Source organism: Pseudophryne corroboree, chromosome 6 (assembly GCF_028390025.1).
Source record: "Pseudophryne corroboree isolate aPseCor3 chromosome 6, aPseCor3.hap2, whole genome shotgun sequence".
Taxonomy (NCBI): Eukaryota; Metazoa; Chordata; class Amphibia; order Anura; family Myobatrachidae; genus Pseudophryne; species Pseudophryne corroboree.
This window is the reverse complement of record NC_086449.1, coordinates 806,976,423-806,998,454: the sequence shown is the minus strand read 5'-3', so window position 1 is coordinate 806,998,454 and position 22,032 is coordinate 806,976,423. Positions and strand designations below refer to the sequence as shown.

General features: G+C 48.8%; 1 protein-coding gene and 1 long non-coding RNA gene across 2 annotated transcripts in view; one reads left to right on the top strand and one right to left on the bottom strand.

Annotated features, from left to right (window-relative positions):
* LOC134935761 (uncharacterized) overlaps positions 1-9,779 on the bottom strand; it is a 56,448-nt gene extending 46,669 nt beyond the window's left edge. Inside the window, exons 1-2 of the long non-coding RNA XR_010180391.1 lie at positions 9,588-9,779; positions 7,763-7,961 (exon numbers count right to left, since the gene is read on the bottom strand). This is a non-coding gene — a long non-coding RNA (uncharacterized LOC134935761). The remainder of the gene's footprint in view (positions 1-7,762; positions 7,962-9,587) is intronic.
* A 1,053-nt stretch (positions 9,780-10,832) lies between these two features.
* CHRM2 (cholinergic receptor muscarinic 2) overlaps positions 10,833-22,032 on the top strand; it is a 367,212-nt gene continuing 356,012 nt past the window's right edge. The window contains exon 1 of the mRNA XM_063929003.1: positions 10,833-11,131. The gene's annotated coding sequence lies outside the window, so the exon portion shown is untranslated. The remainder of the gene's footprint in view (positions 11,132-22,032) is intronic.

Here is a 22,032-nt window from a genome sequence, read left to right as displayed (position 1 = left end):
GTGCTAGGGGGCACCAGCCAAAATCTTGCCTAGGGCATCATATTGGTTAGGGCCGGCTCTGGATGTGAGCATCACAAGAACTGGACCATGGAGCAATGGAAGTAGGTGTCCTTGTCTGATAAATCATGTTTTGTTTTACATCATATAGGCTGCCAGGTGGGTGTATGTTGTTTACTTGGGGAAGAGAGAGCATTATGATGCATTATGGGAAGAAGGCAAGCCAGCAGAGGTAGTGGGATGCACTGGGCAACATTCTGCTGGGAAACCTTGGGTCCTGGCATTGCATGTGGATGCTACAGTACCTTGACACCTAAACATTGTTGCAGACCAAGTTCATCTCTTCATGGCAATGGTATTCCTGGGTGGCAGGGGCCTCTTTCAGTGGGATAATGTGCCCTGCCACACTGCAAAAAGTGTTCAGGAATGGTTTGAGTAGCATGACAAATGTCACGATCCGGCAGCGTGTTCTGTGGGAGTCCAGATGCCTACCTGTTCAAACACTGCAGGCTAATCCCAGTCCGTACCTGCCTGATCCAGTCTGTCTTACCACAGTTCGGTCCAGTCTATTCCAGCCTCAATCAAGTGTCCAATCCAGCCTGGTCGCAGATCAGTAAACTTGCAGTCCAAGTCCATTCTGGTTAGTTTGACATATCAGGTGCCTTGTATTATTCACACGAAGGAATTGCATCAAAGCAGCAAGCTTTCAATTAAGTGAGCCTGCTTCATCCGTGGACTCTGAACCCAGCCTGAGTTCACAAAAATCTTCTGGGGTGAAAACAAAAAGTCCAAGGTGTTGACTTGGCCTCCATATTCCCCAGACCTCAATCAGATCAAGGATCTGTGGGATGTGCTGGAAAAATCAATGTGAGCCATGGAGGCCCCTCCTCACAACTTACAGGACTTAAAGGATCTGCTGCCATCAGAGGTCTTGTGGAGTCCATGCCTCAGCAGGTCAAAGGTCAATATTAGCATGTGGTTTTAATGTTATGGCTGACAGGTGTACGCGAAAAATGTAGCACCACTAGTACAGGCGTATGCTGTTAGAAAAGAGAAAGAAGCTGTCTGATTTCACGCTTTACCTCCCCAGTCTTACAATTCATAAATGATCCCTATTGAATGACATGACTGAGCGGAACATAACGCACAGCTCACCACATACAGTGTGCAGCCATTGCACGTCCCCAGGCCTGTCTGGAGAGGCTAATTAGATCACTACATATATGAGTATACTGTCTATTACCACTCTCTAATGTATACAGCCAGTACATTACATTTGATGGGTCTAATAGTTTAACCTGATCACTTAAGCTTGCGTTACAGTAAATACAATGAGTAGCAGGCCTTGGGGTATTACCATTCACCAATTTAGCTGATAAAAATGACTTTAAAAAACCCACCGGATATTACTCTCCATCTCAGAGGGCGCAACACAGAAGCGATTAGGATCACGCTGCCCCAAACCGTCCCAAGCCAACATTTCTTTCCAACAAACGCTACATTTAATAATGGAGCAGTCATGAATTAGTTTTATCAGTCACTTAGCTTATGAGTGATGGCCTCTGACTGCGGCCCTGTCCTATTTCACCCAGTATTGTGGCCGCTCAAAGTCTGCAGCAGGCAGTAATACGTTAAAGTAGTGACTTTATCTTAAGCTTTCGTTTTGCTGGCTGTGACATTCTGCAGATCTGACGTTTAACTCCGCTGCCCCATAGCTCCTATTACTGCAATCTTTAGTTGTTGTTTTGTTGTTGTTCTAATGATTGTGCTCATTAAAAATCCCCCACACGACTCCAGAATGCAGCACCCCCTCTCCACCACTCTATATGCCGAACCTTCAATAACAGCGGTATATAGTGAAAATTATAATCCTGTGGGAGTTCCGCTAACATCTAATATCGGGAGAATGTTGCTGGGTTAAGATAATAAAAGTGGCATTTACATAACAATGGTTAGAACAGTGCGTCGTTATATCCTTGCATTGCAGCTTTCAAAGCGGAGAGATCTTACTTAAAATAACAAATATACAACATAGACAGATCTTAAGCTGGGTCTCCAGTAGGGGAGGGGAAGTTTCTTTTTAATTATTATTGTATTAAAGCTGCACTACCAGTAACGCAGAAGATTTAACTACGATTCGCTACGTCAGGAAGGTGTGGCCGCAATGACGTGATTAATTATGAATTGCGTCATCGCACCCTCACCCAATTAACGGGTGAAGTGGGGGGACGCGGCGGCAAGGGTTTCCCACAATCCTACAGTAGATCACTCCCAAATTCAGGAACTTTTTGGAAATTCTGTGAGAGTAATAAACAATGTGACACATGTTATTTATTGGTTATGGGTTACAGGCTCAACCCTAAATTAGGTCGACCACTATTGGTCGACATAGGCAAAGGTCGACAAGATCAACAGGTTGACATGTGAAAGGTCTGCGTGGTCAAAAGGTTGACACTGGAAAAAGTCAACAGGGACAAATGGTCAACGCAAAAAGGGTTGACACTGCATTTCATTTTATTAGTGTACCTAAGGTCGACCTGCCATCCGGATACCGGTTTATTAATACAGAATGCACAAATCAATTTACGGTAGGTCACCAACCTCAAATAGCATAGGAGCAAGTCTGTAGACACATCTACTCACCACCTCATGTTCATCCAGGGCTGTAAGAATAAAGATGCAGAAGTCCATGGAATCTCCTGGACTGGTAACTACGAGGACGGGAACCTTAGTAAAAAGTTTTCCATACGTGGTATAGCGGCTTTAAACCTGAGAGAAGCATTTTGAAATTATCCATCTTGATTTGTTTTACATTTAAAAAAGACAAACAGGCTGTCCAATATTTCTCTTCACACATCTGAAATCACGAAGGTTCCTGTTTTAGATCCTCCACTTTTTGACGCGTAAAAATATAATTTCTTATCACATAATCAACAAGAAATGCATTTGCATTGTGATTTTTGAAGGAAGTCGTGCAGGTATAGCGGCTCCCAGAAGAACCTGTCCCGGGGAAGGGTGTATTGTCAAACCATACGTAGCTTTCACGATCACTATTTTTCTAGGTTCCGATCAGGCATTTGATAACGGGGCCAAACTCTGAATTGCTTGAGCTTAATAAGTAGTTCCAGAATGTAGTCCTTATTGAGAATAATGGGGACTTCGGTCTTCGTTTGGCCTGAGACTTCATAAATAGATCCTAGATGTTCTTTATGAATGCAGAGAAATGTGAGAAGACTGTGCAAATACTATTCCTTGTTCTGCTGTTATGTTGTAGACGGTCAGTCAGGAAGCGGCAAAACAGGTTTGTCCCCTTTGTCATCAGGGTCTGGTGGGCTTGAATGCCAGAGGATCAGAGATCATTTTGAAGGCGACATTGGCAAGCCATTCGCGGCTCACTGCTGACCGTCTGAAAGATGGCCACTCCAAGCCAATCCCACCTCACTCATAGAGATGATGGAGCCCAGAGGTGGGCCTTAAGGGAGTTCTGGCGCAGAGTCCTGGAACAGCTTGCTCTCTGCAAGCCCGACCAAACACACAGGGACAGGTAGGACCCCAGTGTGGTACTTTCTTCCACTAGACCACCAGGGCCATTTCTGTCAGACACTAGGCCCTTGTACCACAGAGGTGGCCTCAAACATGGACAGGCATTTTGCATATGCCACAGTCCGGGGGAGAGCTCACTGGCTCTCTTGCTGCCGGACAAGATCCACTCTATACTAGGCGTCAGGGACTACCCAACTCCAATGCCATGCTGTGCAGACACCACTGCGATTCACTATCACAGGCCCCCAAGTCTCACTGAAACAAAGGTGTATAATACAATACCTTCCAAGCGTCCTGATTTTGGTGGGAAAAGCTCATATTGCAGCCGTCGAACGGGGCAGAGCCTGAACAAAATGGGTGGAGTTTTGCTCAAAAGTGGGCATTTGTAATAGGATATGGGCACTCTTTTGCAGTTGGTCGGGCAAGGCTTATTTGCTTTGATTTTCCATGACTCAGTTTTTGGAGGTACTGTGTGCTCACTAAGATAACCTGCTTCCGATTTGTATGCAGTCCCGATGTTCACGCAACTGAGTAATTATTGGCAGACCATGCATGTGCTGTGACAAGGTAACGCTTCAATGCCGCTCACAGTAAAGATTTAATCGCAAAGTTATTGACAGGAAGAGACTGGCTGGAGGAGGTAACGGGGAGTGGCGTGTTGCAACCGTTTTTTGTGGTGTGCATCTGCTTACATCCACGATCCCGTACGCAGATAACATTGCGCCAGCCTCTCAGTTCCCACGGCCAATCTGCGTGACCATAGACTCATTCCTTGTGATTCGTTTCTGTCTCGGTGCTGCGTGTGTGTATGCAGTTGATGAGGACTGACAGTGTATTCTGTTCAGCCAAAAAGACAGTTATAGCTGTTTTCTAATGCATCTTTTGGGAGTGTGCTTCAGGCCGTGGAGCGGCAGAGCTGTTTAAGAACGTTTTATTTAGCACTATATATCATTTTATTAAATATGATGCAGCCAAGAATAGATCAATAAAAACCATAAAATGTGTTAAAATACATTTAAAAACAAGCAGGAAATCGATTTGGAGGAATGCGTTTGAGGAGCCAGATTTGGATGCACTTATTGCTTTAATAAGCAGAAATGAAATTAGAGAGTTGTCTTTGGCCAGAAATATATGGCAATTGAATTGCTAACCTGACTGGAATAATACAGCTGGGCAGTACTGTATGTATATAAAATAAATTGTGTAGCGCTTTCAGTATATGGAAAGAAAGCTTTATATAGGTAATGTATACGGTGGGGCATACTCCAGCCATTACTCTGACTGCTTAAACTCAGGAAACCACAGTGATCGTTCAGACTGGGACGTGCCATCATAGCGCACACATTGTAGATCTAAAATCCGCCTCTAATTGTCTACACAGCGTGCAATCCGCCGGTGTGCGAGGTGAAGCACAATGAAAGATTCCTTTTACTAATCAAGTACCAATTCCAAGCAACAGTTAAAAAATCATGAGACAGAGGCATGCATCAGCGGACAAGTGGGTGGGCGATTGGGGCAATCGCTCCTCCTCCTAGTTGATGCCAGTTGGGCCTGGGGCCAAGATATTTGCACACTGGTGGTTGCTGCTGGCCCTTCACCCTGTAGAGCGGGTCTGAACTGTGCACCAATCACAGTACAGATTGCTGCAGTGTCACATGGCCTGTACAGTGCCCCAACAGACAGCGAGGAAACACTGAAGTGATAAATGAATTAGGTCACCCCCACAGACCACCCCTTCCCCCACAGAACACACACACAGACCCCCCCCCCCCATTCCCCTCCCTCCACATACACATATGCAAAGGGTTCACTATGGCTGGCCGGCGGTCGGGCTCCCGGCGACCAGCATACCGGCGCCGGGAGCCAGACCGCCGGCTGACCGACAGTGTGGCGAGCGCAAATGAGCCCCTTGCGGGCTCGCAGCGCTCGCCACGCTACGGGCACGGTGGCGCGCTACGCGCGCCACACTATTTTATTCTCCCTCTATCGGGGTCGTGGACCCCCACGAGGGAAAATAAGTGTCAGTATGCCGGCGGTCGGGCTCCCGGCGCCGGTATACTGAGCGCCGGGAGCCCGACCGCCGGCATACAGAAGACCACCCTATGCAAACACACATGCACGCACACATTAGCAAATAGTAATACAAGGGGTCACTCTATTGTATACTGCCATGAAAGATCTTGTGTTTGACTTGGTATTATGGGGGTCATTCCGAGTTGATCGCATGCTGCCGATTTTCGCTGCGCAGCGATCAGGTAAAAAAATGTCGAAATTGCGCATGTGTATACACCGCAATGCGCATGCACCTCATACGGATACAAACAGCATCGTTGCTGTGCAATGCTTCTAGCGACGATTCCATTCGCACAGCTGATCGCAAGGAGATTGACAGGAAGAGGGCGTTTGTGGGTGTCAACTGACCGTTTTCTGGGAGTGGTAGGGAAAACGCAGGCGTGTCCAAGAGTTTGCAGGGCGGGTGTCTGACGTCAATTCCGGGACCTTCATCGCTGGAATCATCGCACAGGATAAGTAACTACAGGGCTGGTCTTGTTTTGCACAAAATGTTTTTGTACCGCTCGGCTGCACATGCGTTCGCAGTCACTTGCAAAGCTAAAACACACTCCCCCGTGGGCGGCGACTATGCATTCGCACGGCTGCTAAAAGTAGCTAGCGAGCGAACAACTCGGAATGAGGGCCAATGTCTGGAACAGGTGGACCTCTGTTAAGCCAAGGGTAGGCAAGCTGTAGCAGCTGTGGAACTACATATCCCAGCATGCCCTGCAACTGGGCAGGGCACGCTGGGCAATGTAGTTCCACAGCAGTTGGAGTGCCACAGGATGGTGCGACCCCTACACCACAAAAAAATCGTAGCTCCTCACAACCAGAGCCACATCCCTGCAAAGTCAAACCCATGTTCCAATAGGCCCATGGTTATGTACTACTCCGATGTTAGAAGATCTTCTAATTGAGGATTCTCGCCGTTCTGACTGAAAGGTTGCCGCCGTTTGGGGCGAGGGCTGGTGGCGGAAATTGCCAGAGTTCCCATAAACGGATGGGTGAGGCCCACGTTTTCTTGGCGTGTCAAGGCCAGGGTCTGCGACGGTCTCACAACTCGGACTTCCTAGCCTCTGCTATGGAGCTGCGACGGCCAACCTGAGTAGCCTCAGGCTCACTTAGACAGCCGATGTTTTCACAGAGGGGTCACGGACGCCGGCAGGAGAAGTCTATGTACACAAGTCACCCCCTGTGGCGGTACCATTTTTTCACATTGCTGCTGCATCCAAAGAATCAGGTGCTTGGACCATTTCGAAGCACATTAGTGCCTCGTGCCTCAGTGAATTCACTGGAATGAAAGGAACTGATAGGCTGCATGATTTTGCCCCCAGAACGTCTGTCTCCGCTGTGAGAAGACGAGCGATGCGCTTTAGCTCGTCATTAAAATCCACTAACTGATATTCTGTGCCCACTCGTAGAGGGTATGGGTGTTGGGTCGACTCAACTTAGGTCAACAGTAATTAGGTCGACCACTGAAGGGCGACATGAGCATTATGTCAACGTACTAGGTCGACAGGTGAAATGGTCGACATAAGGGTTTTTTTTTAGGGTTTTTTTTGTCGTTTTCTTCGTAAAGTGATGGGGAACCCCAATTAGTGCACTGTGTCCCCTCACATGGCTCGCGTTGCTCGTCATGCTTCGGGAAAGGTGCCTCATTCCGCTACCGCTGCGCTCGGCACAGTGTGGGAAAATCCCAAAAAATGAAAGAATTTTTTATTTAAACTCATGTCGACCTAGTACACGTTGACATAATGCTCATGTCGACCTTCAGTGGTCGACCTAATGACTGTCAACCTAAGTTGAGTCAACCCAACGACCGTATCCCCTTGTAGACCACCAATATCGGTACTTTGGGGGTGATTCCGAGTTGATCGTAGCCCTGCGTTGGCCGGACCACGCCCACGAAACGGTGGCCAAACGCCGCCATTCCGCCTCCCCCCCCCTTGCCCAGCGACCGCCTCTGCCTTGTAAATCAGGCAGAGGCGACCGTAGCGCAGGGACGGCCTTTGGCCATCTGGCATGCGCCGGCGCTCTGCGGCGCGGCGTAGTTCTGACCCGATCGTACCGCTGCGATAAACTGCAGCGTGCGATCGGGTCAGAATGATCCCCAAAGACTTGCACCAGAACTGGAAACATTTCCATTGCAGAAATAGACGTAGAAGTTTACCTTTGGAATTCACCAGCCAGCCCTGTGTTTGCAGCAGTCTAGAGAACAATTAAATGAAATACGGGACAAGTCCAGAGGCTGCAAAGCTGACAGTTCTAGAACACAGCCGGGGGCTTTAAGGAGGCAAAGGGTGAGATCGCCGTGAGATCACTGCGCTGCTGTTACTTCCTGCGTCCCATTCTCACACTAGATACACACACTGCAAGAAAGCGGGATAAACGCCACAATTAGCAAATCTCATGCAAATTTCATGTAATACCAAAGGAGCATTTAAGGATAGTGGCACAATGGGGCTTTCTGGATATCTTGGATACTTCCGACACAAGAAACCAGTGTTTATCCTTATAATTATATAATTATAATGTTTATATAGGTAAACACTGGTCATTATCATTATGTTGGCTCAGCAGACAGCGTTCATAGGTGGTCATTCCGAGCTGATCGCAATCAGCAACTTTTTGCTGCTGCTGCGATCAACTAGTCCACGCCTATGGGGGAGTGTATTTTAGCTTTACAGGGCTGCGATCGCTTGTGCAAGTAAAAGAAGACTAGCCCTGGACATACTTACCCTGTGCGACGATCCCTGCGATGCTGGAGCCGACTTTGACGACAGACATCCGCCCTCCGTTCTGCTGGACACGCCTGCGTTTTCCTTACCACTCCCCGAAAACTGTCTCCAACGGTCCAGTGATGCCCAGGTACGCCTTCTTTCTGTCAATCTTCTTGCAGTCGGCTGTACGACTGCTTTCTTCGTACTCCTGGACGGAACCCGGCGACCCCTGTCGACAAACCGCTGCGCGCGAACGGGTCGGAATGACCTCCATTGGGCCTAATTCAGATCTGATCACAGCAGCAAATTTGTTAACTAATGGGCAAAACCATGTTGCACTGCAGGGGGGGGGGGCAGATGTAACATGTGCAGAGAGAATTAGATTTGGGTGGGGCGTGTTCAATCTGCAATCTAAATTGCAGTGTAAAAATAAAGCAGCCAGTATTTACCCTGCACAGAGACACTATAACCCACCCAAATCTAACTCTCTCTGCACATGTTACATCTGCCCCACCTGCAGTGCACATGGTTTTGTCCATTAGCTAACAAATTTGCTGCTTTCGATCATCAGATCTGAATTAGGCCCCTAGAGTTGGCACAGTAGTGAACAGGAGCCAATCGATTACAATGCCTGTCCAAACCTTCACAAAAGGACAGCTGGAGAAGTTACCCATAGCAACTGATCAGCTCCTAGCTACCATTTTATAGAACGTACTTGATAAATGATATTTGGAATCTGATTGGTGGCTAAGGGCAAATGGCAGTGGTCCTAGGAAAAGGACGGGTTCCAGACACTGGACGGATACTGTCTAGTTAGACTGCAAATGGTCGACAGGCAATAGGTCGATGTGGTCAAAAGGTCAAGGGAAAGGTCGACTGTGTCTTAGGTCGACAGGTACAAAATGTCGACAGGTCCAAAAAGTCGTCATGACAGGGGCCGACACACAAAATGTCGACACGTTTGTTTTTATTCAACGTTTGATTAATTTACCATCCACGTGGAATACGATTGGGAATAGTAACCTTGACCGAAGAGTGGCGAGCGAAAAGAGGGTACCCGTTACACTAATTGTGGTCACATATTATGAAACATACATTACAAAATGACACCCCAAAAACGTTACATTTTTGACCCTGTTGACCTTTGGTACCTGTTGACCTTAGACACTGTCATCCTTTTCAAAGTCAACCAGGGCCGGAGCAAGGTTTCTCGGCATCCTAGGCAAAAGTTCAGCCTGCTGCCCCCCACCCCAAACCACACACCGAGTGTCATACCTCCCAACTTTTAATCTTTCCAAGTCGGGACACTCGGCGCGTCGTAGCCGTGCGCGTCCTGAAAAGGGTGTGTGGCCTCGGGTGTGAGGGACGTGGCTACGGCCGAGTGGGCGTGGCTACGCACGATGGTCCATTTTCGCCATTTTGGGAGTGGGCCCAGCGCTCCCTGAGCAGCTGGGCAGCCACCGGCTCACTCGCCGCACTGAATAGATGCTGTACGTGTGCGCACAGCATCTATTTAGAGATCACTCGATGCTTTGCAGAGCAGAGCAGCGGGTGATCAAAGCCTGGTAGTACATACCATCCAGCTGACTCTTAGTGGGAACTTCCAGGGCCGGCGCCACCATTAGGCAGCTTTAGGCAGCTGCCTATGGGCGCCGGCCACTAGAGGGCGGCGACTCACGCTGGTAATACAAGAATGCTTACTTTATTAATATTATTTATTATTGTAGCTGAGCTCCACCTTAAGAGATGAGAAGGGACGGCCGCCCAACTGTTGTCAGCTAGCCGGCAGCAGTGTAAGTGTGTGTTGCAATCTATCGGCTCTTATGTGCACTGTCTGCTCCCCCCCTCCTCCGCAGTCCTCCTCCTCACCTCTCCTCTCCCCTTCTGCGCACCCATAGCATCATATATGCAGAGTGCAGTCTCCCGCATGTTACCCCGCGCTGCCAGCCGCCACCCCCCCCCCTGCGATTATGCCTCCCCCCCTGCGATTATGCCTCCCCCCCCCTGCGATTATGCCCCCCCCCCGCGATTATGCCTCTCCCCCCCCGCGCGATTATGCCTCCCCCCTCCATCCCCGCGCGATCGCTCACCCGCATGTATTCCCCCCCCCCCCCCCCCCCATTCTAAACATACTACATGCCTATTCTGTTCAAGAGGCACATAAGGGTCTCAGGAGTCAGTCTAGCACAGGGAGGGATTAAAGAAAGGGGGGGGGGGGGGGGGGAGCAGCAGCGGCTCTGTTGGCTATGTAACAGGGTACCCCTTTGTTACCAATGAAATTAAATTTTTTGGCTGTATATATATATATATATGGGCAGTGGGCAGGGCAACAAAGCACCTAACACCCGGGGTTGGCTGACGCGAGCATTAGCTGGCATACTTGATTACCGCGCACCCCCCCCCCCTTCCGCACACACCATCACCGCGCCCCCCCCTTTCAGCACACATGATCACCGCGCACCCTCCTCCCGCACACACGATCACAGCGCACCCCCCTCCCGCACACAGATCACAGTGCACCTCACTCCCGCACACACGATCACCGCGCACTCCCACTCCTGCACACAGATCTCAGTGCACCCCCCTCCCACACACACGATCACAGCGCACCCCCCTCCCGCACACATGAGTACTGCGCACCTTCCTCCCGCACACATGATCACCGCGCACACCCCCCTCCCTCCTGCACACACATTCACACACACACCCCGCCGGCACCCACAACAACCAAGGAGCGTGCCTGGATCACAGTAATGGAGGCAGAGCAGGAGAAGGATCAGGAGGACCACTACCGCGGATCAACCCTGTTGCTGATGCCGGTAAGAGAGTCTTTCTCTCCAGAGCTGACAGTCTGTTTAGACCAACACTGCTGCATTATTACATTAGATGTGCCCCTTCCCCCCACAATCATAATACGATTATAAAGGACCCCTGTTAGTGTCAGTGTATGTGTGCAAGGATGGACCCCTGTATAGCGTCAGTGGGTGTGTATATGGACCCCCTGTATAGTGTCAGTGTACTGTATGTGTGTGTGTAAGGACCCCTGTATAGTGTCAGTGGGTGAGGAGACTCCATAGCGGCATGTTGTAACTGACATGGACTGGAGGGACTCTGCTGGAGCTTAGGCTGCATGTGAGAGAGGATGAACTAAAGTACCAGGACTTCAGGCTGAAGGTGGACTCCAGATAGCAGCAGCCACAAGGTAATGTAGTGTAACTCTAATCCTCCCCCTCCCCCAGCCTAACCCCAACTCCCCCGAAGGCCTAACCCTAACCCAACCATCCCCCGCAGCCTAACCCTCCCTCCCCGCAGCCTAACCCTCCCATTCTGCAGTCAGACCCTAACTCTCCCCTCCCGCAGCCTGACCCTAACCTCCCCTCCCGCAGCCTGACCCTAACCTCCCCTCCCGCAGCCTGACCCTAACCTCCCCTCCCGCAGCCTGACCCTAACCTCCACTCCCGCAGCCTGACCCTAACCTCCCCTCCCGCAGCCTGACCCTAACCTCCCCTCCCGCAGCCTGACCCTAACCTCCACTCCCGCAGCCTGACCCTAACCTCCCCTCCCGCAGCCTGACCCTAACCTTCCCTCCCGCAGCCTGACCCTAACCTTCCCTCCCGCAGCCTGACCCTAACCTTCCCTCCCGCAGCCTGACCCTAACCTCCACTCCTGCAGCCTAACCCTAACCTCCACTCCTGCAGCCTAACCCTAACCTCCTCCTCCCCTCCCGCAGCGTGACCCTAACCTCCCCTCCTGCAGCCTGATCCTAACCTCCACTCCCGCAGCCTAACCCGACCCTCGCTGGGATGCCAACTACATCCCGCTGATATGATGTTTGTCCTTACTATTACCCCCAACCAGTACCTACCTACCACTACTATGATCACATAAATTATAGATTATTTCTGTTGAAGTGTTGGTAGGGGCAGCGGCAGTAACAGGGATTAAGTTGGCGGTGGTAGGAGTCATCGTCGGTACTCAAATGACATTTTGACTGCAGTGCCTCACCAGCCACTGACCTCACCACACGCCATTGGTGTCAGTGTGCTCGGTCCTATGTGTGTATGTGTCAGTGTGACTGGTCCTGTGTGTATATGTGTTAGTGTGGCCATCCTGTCTCTGTATACCCACCAAGCCAGAGCACAACACGTGGCATATTTCATGGTCTACGCGCTGCCGACACCACATGTAGGAGGTGGTCATAATAATGTGACTCCGCCATATATAATTATTCCAAAGGCAAGTGCAAGCTTGCCTTTCAAGCCGTTTTACTGACATATGCAGAAGGGTTTTTTTACTTAAAAAAATATATAAATTGTGCCAAGGTTATTGCTGTTACTGTTACGGTGTTATTTATTGTTGTTATAATTTATGTTGTACATCTAAAAATAAATCTAATACTAATTTAAAAAGTCAAGTGTGTACAGTATGTGAGCAGCTGGGGGGAGGGTATAGTTGAAGGCAGGGGCACCATTGTGCAGCTTTGCCTAGGGCGCCTAGAAACCTTGCACCGGCCCTGGGAACTTCAGGACAGATTGCTGCTGTAATGCTACAGGCGTTCAACCCAGGGTGCGCAAGAACTACTAGACCAGGGCTGGATTAAGCCTTCAGGAGGCCCAGGGCACCTTAGATAGGGGATAGATAGATAGATAGATAGATAGATAGATAGATAGATAGATAGATATACACACACATACACATACAGTGGTCGAAGTGGACATTTTGAAGTGGGGGTATGGAAAAGTAAAGGTTGCAATTATGCACACGCCAAAGGTGCGCACGCTCCAGGAAAAGGGGGAGTGTCCACTTAAAAGGGGGGGTGTACTTCAGTGTAGTAGGACCCCTTATACTATCTAGTACTGGTGCCCCTTTCACTTTATACCACACAGTATGCGCCGAAATTCACATTATAGCACATGGTATGAGCCGAAATTCACATTACAGCACACGGTATGCGCCGAAATTCACATTATATCACACGGTATGAGCACAAATTCACATTATAGCACACGGTATGAGCACAAATTCACATTATAGCACACGGTATGAGCCGAAATTCACATTATAGCACACGGAATCAGCCGAAATTCACATAACAGCACACGGTATGAGCCAAAATTCACATTATAGCACACGGAATGAGCCGAAATTCACATTACAGCACACGGTATGAGCCGAAATTCACATTACAGCACATGGTATGAGCCGAAATTCACATTATATCACACGGTATGAGCACAAATTCACATTATAGCACACGGAATGAGCCGAAATTCACATTATAGCACACGGTACGAGCCGAAATTCACATTATAGCACACGGAATGAGTCGAAATTCACATTACAGCACACGGTATGAGCTGAAATTCACATTACAGCACACGGTATGAGCCGAAATTAACATTATATCACACGGTATGAGCACAAATTCACATTATAGCACACGGTACGAGCCGAAATTCACATTACAGCACAAGGTATGAGCCGAAATTTCCATTATAGCTCACGGTATGAGCCAAAACATGGGGGACAGGGTTTCACACACGCAGGGGGTGTATAGAGCACAGGTGTCATCACACAGGGCAACAGGGGTAGGGGAGCACTGGGTGATACACACACAAAGGCAGCGGGGGCAGGGGGGCACAAGGTGTCACGCACACAGAGACAGGGTCCACACACATGGGGAATGGGGGGGCAGGAGGGCACAGGGCTTTCCAGCAGTCACTCACCGCCGCCATGTCCAGTCAACCTTAGCTTGAGCTGCAGGGTATCACTGTCAACAAGGGAGTCCTGCGGCGCGGACCCAGCACAGCCAGAAGAGGAGGCCGGCAGCAGGAGGATCTGAGCGCCAGCGTCTATGCAGCCCCATAGTGACGCAGCGGCCCAGTTGAGTAATTGGAGGAATCAAGGCACTCTGCATGAGTGGCTTCTGGAGAAGGGAGGGTGAGCGTGTGTCCGCCGTAACTTCTGGGGAGTAGTGTGGCTCACAGCTCCGGCACCAACCGCCGTGACTGGGAGCAGTGGTGGGGGGAACATGAGCACGCTCGGCCATAGCAGGAGTGTGATTAAAAAAACAAAAAAATTCCCATTCTGTGGAGAAGTGCCGGTATGCCATACCGCCGCATACCGGCCCACTTCGACCTATTATATATATATATATATATATATATATATACACACACACACACACACACACACACACACAGCAGATGGATACGTACGTACATACACAATAATATGTATATATGATGTTTCCATATGTTTAAGACTGAAATACGTTATACAAATAAATCCCTTACATGGGAACAGCATGAGCAGCAGCAGAGTTGCACAGTGGACGAGGGATAGAGGGAGGCAGAGATCAACCTGCACAGCAAGGACGGATTCTCCCTCTGCACTGCAGTCTACACAACCTGCGATTCGCGGGTGTTTGAAGAGGGGGCGGAGCCAGTTCTCAAGGGGTGGGGCTTAATCGTGGGCCGCGGGCGGTGACCTGTTACAGAAAAAAAATTGGTCTGTCAGGGGGGGTTTCTGGGTACTCAGAACCCCCCCGCGTGCGCCACTGCTCTGTTCTTGTGGTGCGGGAGTATGACGGGCATTACCGCGGAGAGGAGCAGAAGAAAGTTGCTATAGCAACTGTAACAATATCCGGCAGGACGCTGCTTAGTCTATGTGCATAGAGCCACTGCCGACGGGTTGCACAGCCACTCACACTGTCCGTGCCAAAGGGATGCCGCGGGCACCCAACTGTTATCAGCCAGCAGCACGGACAGTGTGAGTGTACCCCATCGGCAGTGGCTCTATGCATATAGAGTAAGCAGTGTCCTTCCGGATATTGTTACAGTTGCAATAGCAACTGTCTTCCGCTCCTCTCAGCGGTAACGCCTGTCACATTCCTCTTAAGGAAGAAGCATTCATTGGCAGCGTGAGCTGCCGCCCACAAGTGGCCAGCGCCCATAGGCAGCTGCCTAAAGCTGCCTAGTGGTGGCGCCAGCCCTGAAGTCAACCTATAACCCTCTTGACCTTTTGACCCTGTCAGCCTTTTGCATGTATACCATATGGGGTCGACTTATTGACTGTCTATCTGTTACTGTAGATCTATTGATCCACACCGGGAGAGGACACCGGTTGAAGTAGCGCAGCTGCAAAACAATATATTTTGGGCAGGATGAAACTCCCGTTTAAGATGTTGTGAAATAAAGCTAGTTTAGATAATAACCAATGGAATGAGGAGATAAATATACAAAGTAGAGATTATAAATTAGCAAAAAAAATCTTGGTTTACTGTAACCGTGGTTACAGTGGTTGTCCATAGAAATGGGTCACTCATTCAGGGGGGGATTCCCCTGTGTGACCACCAGGGGTGCAGAGAGCCACCTGGGGCCTGCTTAATGAACAGAGGGGCATCTTCTAAAAAGTGGGCGCCGGCCTTAAGTATAGGTATACTTGGGGGAGGGGGGGTAGTGATCCCGGGCCACCGTCGGGCCCCTCCAGCAGCCCAGGCCAGGGTAATTAGTACCCACTTCCCCCCCTCTTTGCGGAGACCACCCAATAAGGTGCCATTATCTCTCTAGTCCCCAAGTGACTGGAGCCAGAGGCCAGCATGCTAGATCGTCTCGCCTCTCCTTAGTGTTCTGCTGCGGTGGCCGGCTGTCCCAGTTAAGGGCTTGATTCAGAGATGGGGGCGAGTGTACTGCCACAGCTGTGAATTTGTACGCAGCGGCTGTGTGAAATATGCTAATGTGACAGCCGCCGAGAGTTGTATAGAGACATCCAGAATCGGTGTCACTGATCCGCTGCTTGCATACAAAGATGCAACCATCGGATACACATCGGGCAAACATCGACCTAATCCCACAGCATGGCCGCTGGTAGTAAGACGCCGGAGCCATTGTAACTTCATATGTACCAGAAACAGCCGTGACACGTCTGCATTTGATTCGCCACTCCCGTTGCCTCCCACAAATGGCTTGCTATTGTAGCCACGCCCCCTGCTGTACAATGGCAGTAATCTCAGCACTGTATAGTGTGGGCGTGGCCAGGATGATGCTATCTCTCAGCCACACCCCACGCAAGCCCCCCTTTTGCCACCTCACACCCCCAACCCACTACTTATGTTTAGCCACGCCCCTGCCCCACGCCGCATCCAGCTGTACCGACCTGGCTTACCTCTCCCAGAGGCAGCAGCCTGAAAATCAGCATCTATGGCTCTATGGGGGGATTCAATTGTGGCGAAGAGGACGAATTACCATTGCCGTGACACTTAACCGGCTCGCACCCTTCGCCGGGCCGATTAGCACCCCTATTCGCTCAAAAGTGCTTGCTACCCTTTGGGGCAGCGAACACTTCTGAGCGAGATCCCACTACCGGGTGTCGTGCAAATTCGGCCGAGCAAATCCGTTTACCCACAATTAAATTCCCCCCTAAGTCTTTACATCTGGATATCGGACCTGGCAGATGTAAAGTGCTGCCATTGGACGGTCATAACTAGAGATGAGCGCCTGAAATTTTTCGGGTTTTGTGTTTTGGTTTTGGGTTCGGTTCCGCGGCCGTGTTTTGGGTTCGACCGCGTTTTGGCAAAACCTCACCGAATTTTTTTTGTCGGATTCGGGTGTGTTTTGGATTCGGGTGTTTTTTTCAAAAAACACTAAAAAACAGCTTAAATCATAGAATTTGGGGGTCATTTTGATCCCAAAGTATTATTAACCTCAAAAACCATAATTTACACTCATTTTCAGTCTATTCTGAATACCTCACACCTCACAATATTATTTTTAGTCCTAAAATTTGCACCGAGGTCGCTGTGTGAGTAAGATAAGCGACCCTAGTGGCCGACACAAACACCGGGCCCATCTAGGAGTGGCACTGCAGTGTCACGCAGGATGTCCCTTCCAAAAAACCCTCCCCAAACAGCACATGACGCAAAGAAAAAAAGAGGCGCAATGAGGTAGCTGTGTGAGTAAGATTAGCGACCCTAGTGGCCGACACAAACACCGGGCCCATCTAGGAGTGGCACTGCAGTGTCACGCAGGATGGCCCTTCCAAAAAACCCTCCCCAAACAGCACATGACGCAAAGAAAAAAAGAGGCGCAATGAGGTAGCTGTGTGAGTAAGATTAGCGACCCTAGTGGCCGACACAAACACCGGGCCCATCTAGGAGTGGCACTGCAGTGTCACGCAGGATGTCCCTTCCAAAAAACCCTCCCCAAACAGCACATGACGCAAAGAAAAAAAGAGGCGCAATGAGGTAGCTGTGTGAGTAAGATTAGCGACCCTAGTGGCCGACACAAACACCGGGCCCATCTAGGAGTGGCACTGCAGTGTCACGCAGGATGTCCCTTCCAAAAAACCCTCCCCAAACAGCACATGACGCAAAGAAAAAAAGAGGCGCAATGAGGTAGCTGACTGTGTGAGTAAGATTAGCGACCCTAGTGGCCGACACAAACACCGGGCCCATTTAGGAGTGGCACTGCAGTGTCACGCAGGATGTCCCTTCCAAAAAACCCTCCCCAATCAGCACATGATGCAAAGAAAAAGGTTAGGTGGTATACAATTATGGACGGACTGCCTGCCGAGTGCAGACACAGAGGTAGCCACAGCCGTGAACTACCGTACTGTACTGTGTCTGCTGCTAATATAGACTGGTTGATAAAGAGATGTCGTAGTAGTATGTATGTATAAAGAAGAAAAAAAAACCACGGTTAGGTGGTATACAATTATGGACGGACTGCCTGCCGAGTGCAGACACAGAGGTAGCCACAGCCGTGAACTACCGTACTGTGTCTGCTGCGACTGGATGATAAATGATATAAAAAATATATATATATCACTACTGCAGCCGGACAGGTATATATTATATATTATATAATGACGGACCTGCTGGACACTGTCTGTCAGCAGAATGAGTTTTATTTTTATAGAATAAAAAAAAAAAACAACACACAAGTGAAGTCACACGACGAGTGTTTAACTTTTTCAGGCAATCACAATATAAGTATACTACTAACTATACTGGTGGTCAGTGTGGTCAGGTCACTGGTCAGTCACACTGGCAGTGGCACTCCTGCAGCAAAAGTGTGCACTGTTTAATTTTAATATAATATTATGTACTCCTGGCTCCTGTTATAACCTATAACTGGCACTGCAGTGCTCCCCAGTCTCCCCCACAATTATAAGCTGTGTGAGCTGAGCAGTCAGACAGATATATAATATATATAGATGATGCAGCACACTGGGCTGAGCCTGAGCAGTGCACACAGATATGGTATGTGACTGAGTCACTGTGTGTATCGCTTTTTTCAGGCAGAGAACGGATATATTAAATAAACTGCACTGTCTGGTGGTCACTCACTATATAATATTATGTACTCCTGGCTCCTGCTATAACCTATAACTGGCACTGCAGTGCTCCCCAGTCTCCCCCACAATTATAAGCTGTGTGAGCTGAGCAGTCAGACAGATATATAATATATATAGATGATGCAGCACACTGGGCTGAGCCTGAGCAGTGCACACAGATATGGTATGTGACTGAGTCACTGTGTGTATCGCTTTTTTCAGGCAGAGAACGGATATATTAAATAAACTGCACTGTCTGGTGGTCACTCACTAGTAAACTCTCTGCACTCTCTACACTTCTACAGTACTCCTCCTAGTCCTAAGCTCCAGTAAATCTCTCTCTCTCTTATAATCTAAATGGAGAGGACGCCAGCCACGTCCTCTCACTATCAATCTCAATGCACGTGTGAAAATGGCGGCGACGCGCGGCTCCTTATATAGAATCCGAGTCTCGCGAGAATCCGACAGCGTCATGATGACGTTCGGGCGCGCTCGGGTTAACCGAGCAAGGCGGGAGGATCCGAGTCTGCTCGGACCCGTGAAAAAAACCATGAAGTTCGGGCGGGTTCGGATTCAGAGAAACCGAACCCGCTCATCTCTAGTCATAACCTGAGGCTGCAAAAACTGCATTGATCGATCAGATCCTTTATAATCCCACTGCTCCCTACACCATATGTACTGTACTTACTCTGCCGTGATGTCTGATAAATTTTGGGGAGTTCCCAGCTGCACAATGGGGGTAATTCTGAGTTGATCGCGGCAGCAAGTTTGTTAGCAGTTGGGCAAAACCATGTGCAGTGCAGGGGGGGCAGATATAACATGTACAGAGAGAGTTAGATTTGGTGGGTTATGGTGTTTCTGTGCAGGGTAAATACTGGCTGCTTTATTTTTACACTGCAATTTAGATTTCAGTTTGAATACACCCCACCCAAATGTAACGCTCTCTGCACATGTTACATCTGCCCCCCCTGCACTGCACATGGGCCCTCATTCCGAGTTGTTCGCTCGCAAGGCGATTTTAGCAGTATTGCACACGCTAAGCCGCCGCCTACTGGGAGTGAATCTTAGCTTCTTAAAATTGCGAACGATGTATTCGCAATATTGCGATTACACACCTCGTAGCAGTTTCAGAGTAGCTTCAGACTTACTCGGCATCTGCGATCAGTTCAGTGCTTGTCGTTCCTGGTTTGACGTCACAAACACACCCAGCGTTCGCCCAGACACTCCTCCGTTTCTCCAGCCACTCCCGCGTTTTTTCCGGAAACGGTAGCGTTTTTATCCACACGCCCATAAAACGCCGTGTTTCCGCCCAGTAACACCCATTTCCTGTCAATCACACTACGATCGCCGGAGCGAAGAAAAAGCCGTGAGTAAAAATCCTATCTTCATAGCAAATTTACTTGGCGCAGTCGCAGTGCGGACATTGCGCATGCGCACTAAGCGGAAAATCGCTGCGATGCGATGAAATTTACCGAGCGAACAACTCGGAATGAGGGCCATGGTTTTGCCCAACTGCTAACAAAATTCCTGCTGCGATCAACTCAGAATTAGGCCTAATGTCCTGTCATTGTATTGCAGGGGTCGGGCCACGATAATACGATTCCAAAAGTCACCCCTCCCCAGCTCGGGCATATGGCCAATTTATTCATACATTTTACATCGGGAATGCCGGCAGCTAAGACATACCAGGCGCTAATTGCAGAGACTCGTCCAACATGGCCTAAAAGTAGCCCAACTGTAAATAAGACTTTATAGATTATTATCATGTTTCTGTTACAGTGCATTTATATACCAGTCACCCCGTTGGCACTCTCCACTTTCTTAGTACGCTTCCCGCTATACTTTTGCTAATAGTGATTTATCCCCAGTGCTCTCGCTAAACATAATAAACCAGATTTATTTTGACTCTTTGAAGTAGAACAAGGCAGCGTGAAGACACCGCCATCTGTAGCAGTAAATACTGTGAGGCTTCTGGTAACAAATCAGGGTGAGGCTGCATTTATCAGGGGTGCTAAGTCAAACCAAATTGGCACTGTTTGCTAAACACTGCTCCGGGAGACCAGAAAGCTGTATTCGCTCAGTACAAATATTACAGCGTCCCGGCATAGTCTCACAATCTGCCAGAAGGAAGGCCGGGAAGGGGTACAAATGAGCTGTGCATCTGTATGGAACAATACCACTTCTGTAGGGGGGGGACACATATGACATTCCCAAAGCAAACGTTACAATATGATGCTGTTTTTTTTATAATCACCTTTTTATTTGTTTTTGATTTTTATTCTGTTTTATTGCGTCCATCACAACGAGCCAATCAGCTGTCAGCAAAAGGGTTTACTGGACCAAACCGAAGACAAATTAGCATAAAAGGGTTTATCAGTATCAGTGACCTAAAATAATTAAGAATGCTGCAGCAATTATTTTTCTCTGCAGTTATTTTCTTCTGCTTTTATACCTGTTTCACTTTTAGATCACCAATTACCAAGACCATCAAGTCAGTGACTTGAATCAGTGGCCAAAGGCCTTGTGATGAAGGGAGTGATACTTAATGATATTGTAGAAGTCAGTGGAGTTCGTTCCTAATGGAACAGCGTTTACAAACGTTGCATTTTAATAAAAAAATCAAACTGCTGTTTTCTTCTATTTGAGAGAGAGAGAGAGAGAGAGTGAGAGGCATCGCCTCCGATTAAATTCCCCTTGCGGGTGCAATTATAATTCTGCAATGCATTGTATACTCAAATAATGGATTAATAACTTATTATATCAGACAACACCTAAACAATATGTCACCTGTCATTGTAATAAAGTCAGTTCTATCTTCTACAGACGATATAACACGTCCCATGCTGGCCCAATACAATGGTAATGAATTTTCCCGGCACACCAGAAATTAATGAATAAATCAATAGATGTAATTTAAAGCCAATGTGCCTTGTTCTGGATGTTGACCCACATTTCCGTTCTGCAGAGAGTCTCAGTTATAGATTTAATGAATTTTACAAATCTGGTGCCGTTTTTGTTTGTAAAAGGTTTTTTAGAGTGTTTCTCGGGCTGTGGCTCTCTATTCAGTGACCGACCTTCTATTTACGGTGCTACTACGTTATCGGGCGACATGCTTAAGGGACCTTAGCCAGGGCAGTCAGAGCTGCCTCAAGTCTCAAGTTCAACTCCATTGTTTAATTGACTTTGGGCCTGGCAATGGATGGAAAAATCAAATTTGTACGCAGCGGCTGTGCGAAAATATAATGATATAATATAATAATATACCCCCAGATACAAAGAAGCACTGGAGTTAGACCTGGATCAGGGATAGCCAACCTGATACAATTCATGGGCCACATTCAGCGACACCCTGACCTTCATACGGGACCAGGCTTGGACTGGCCCA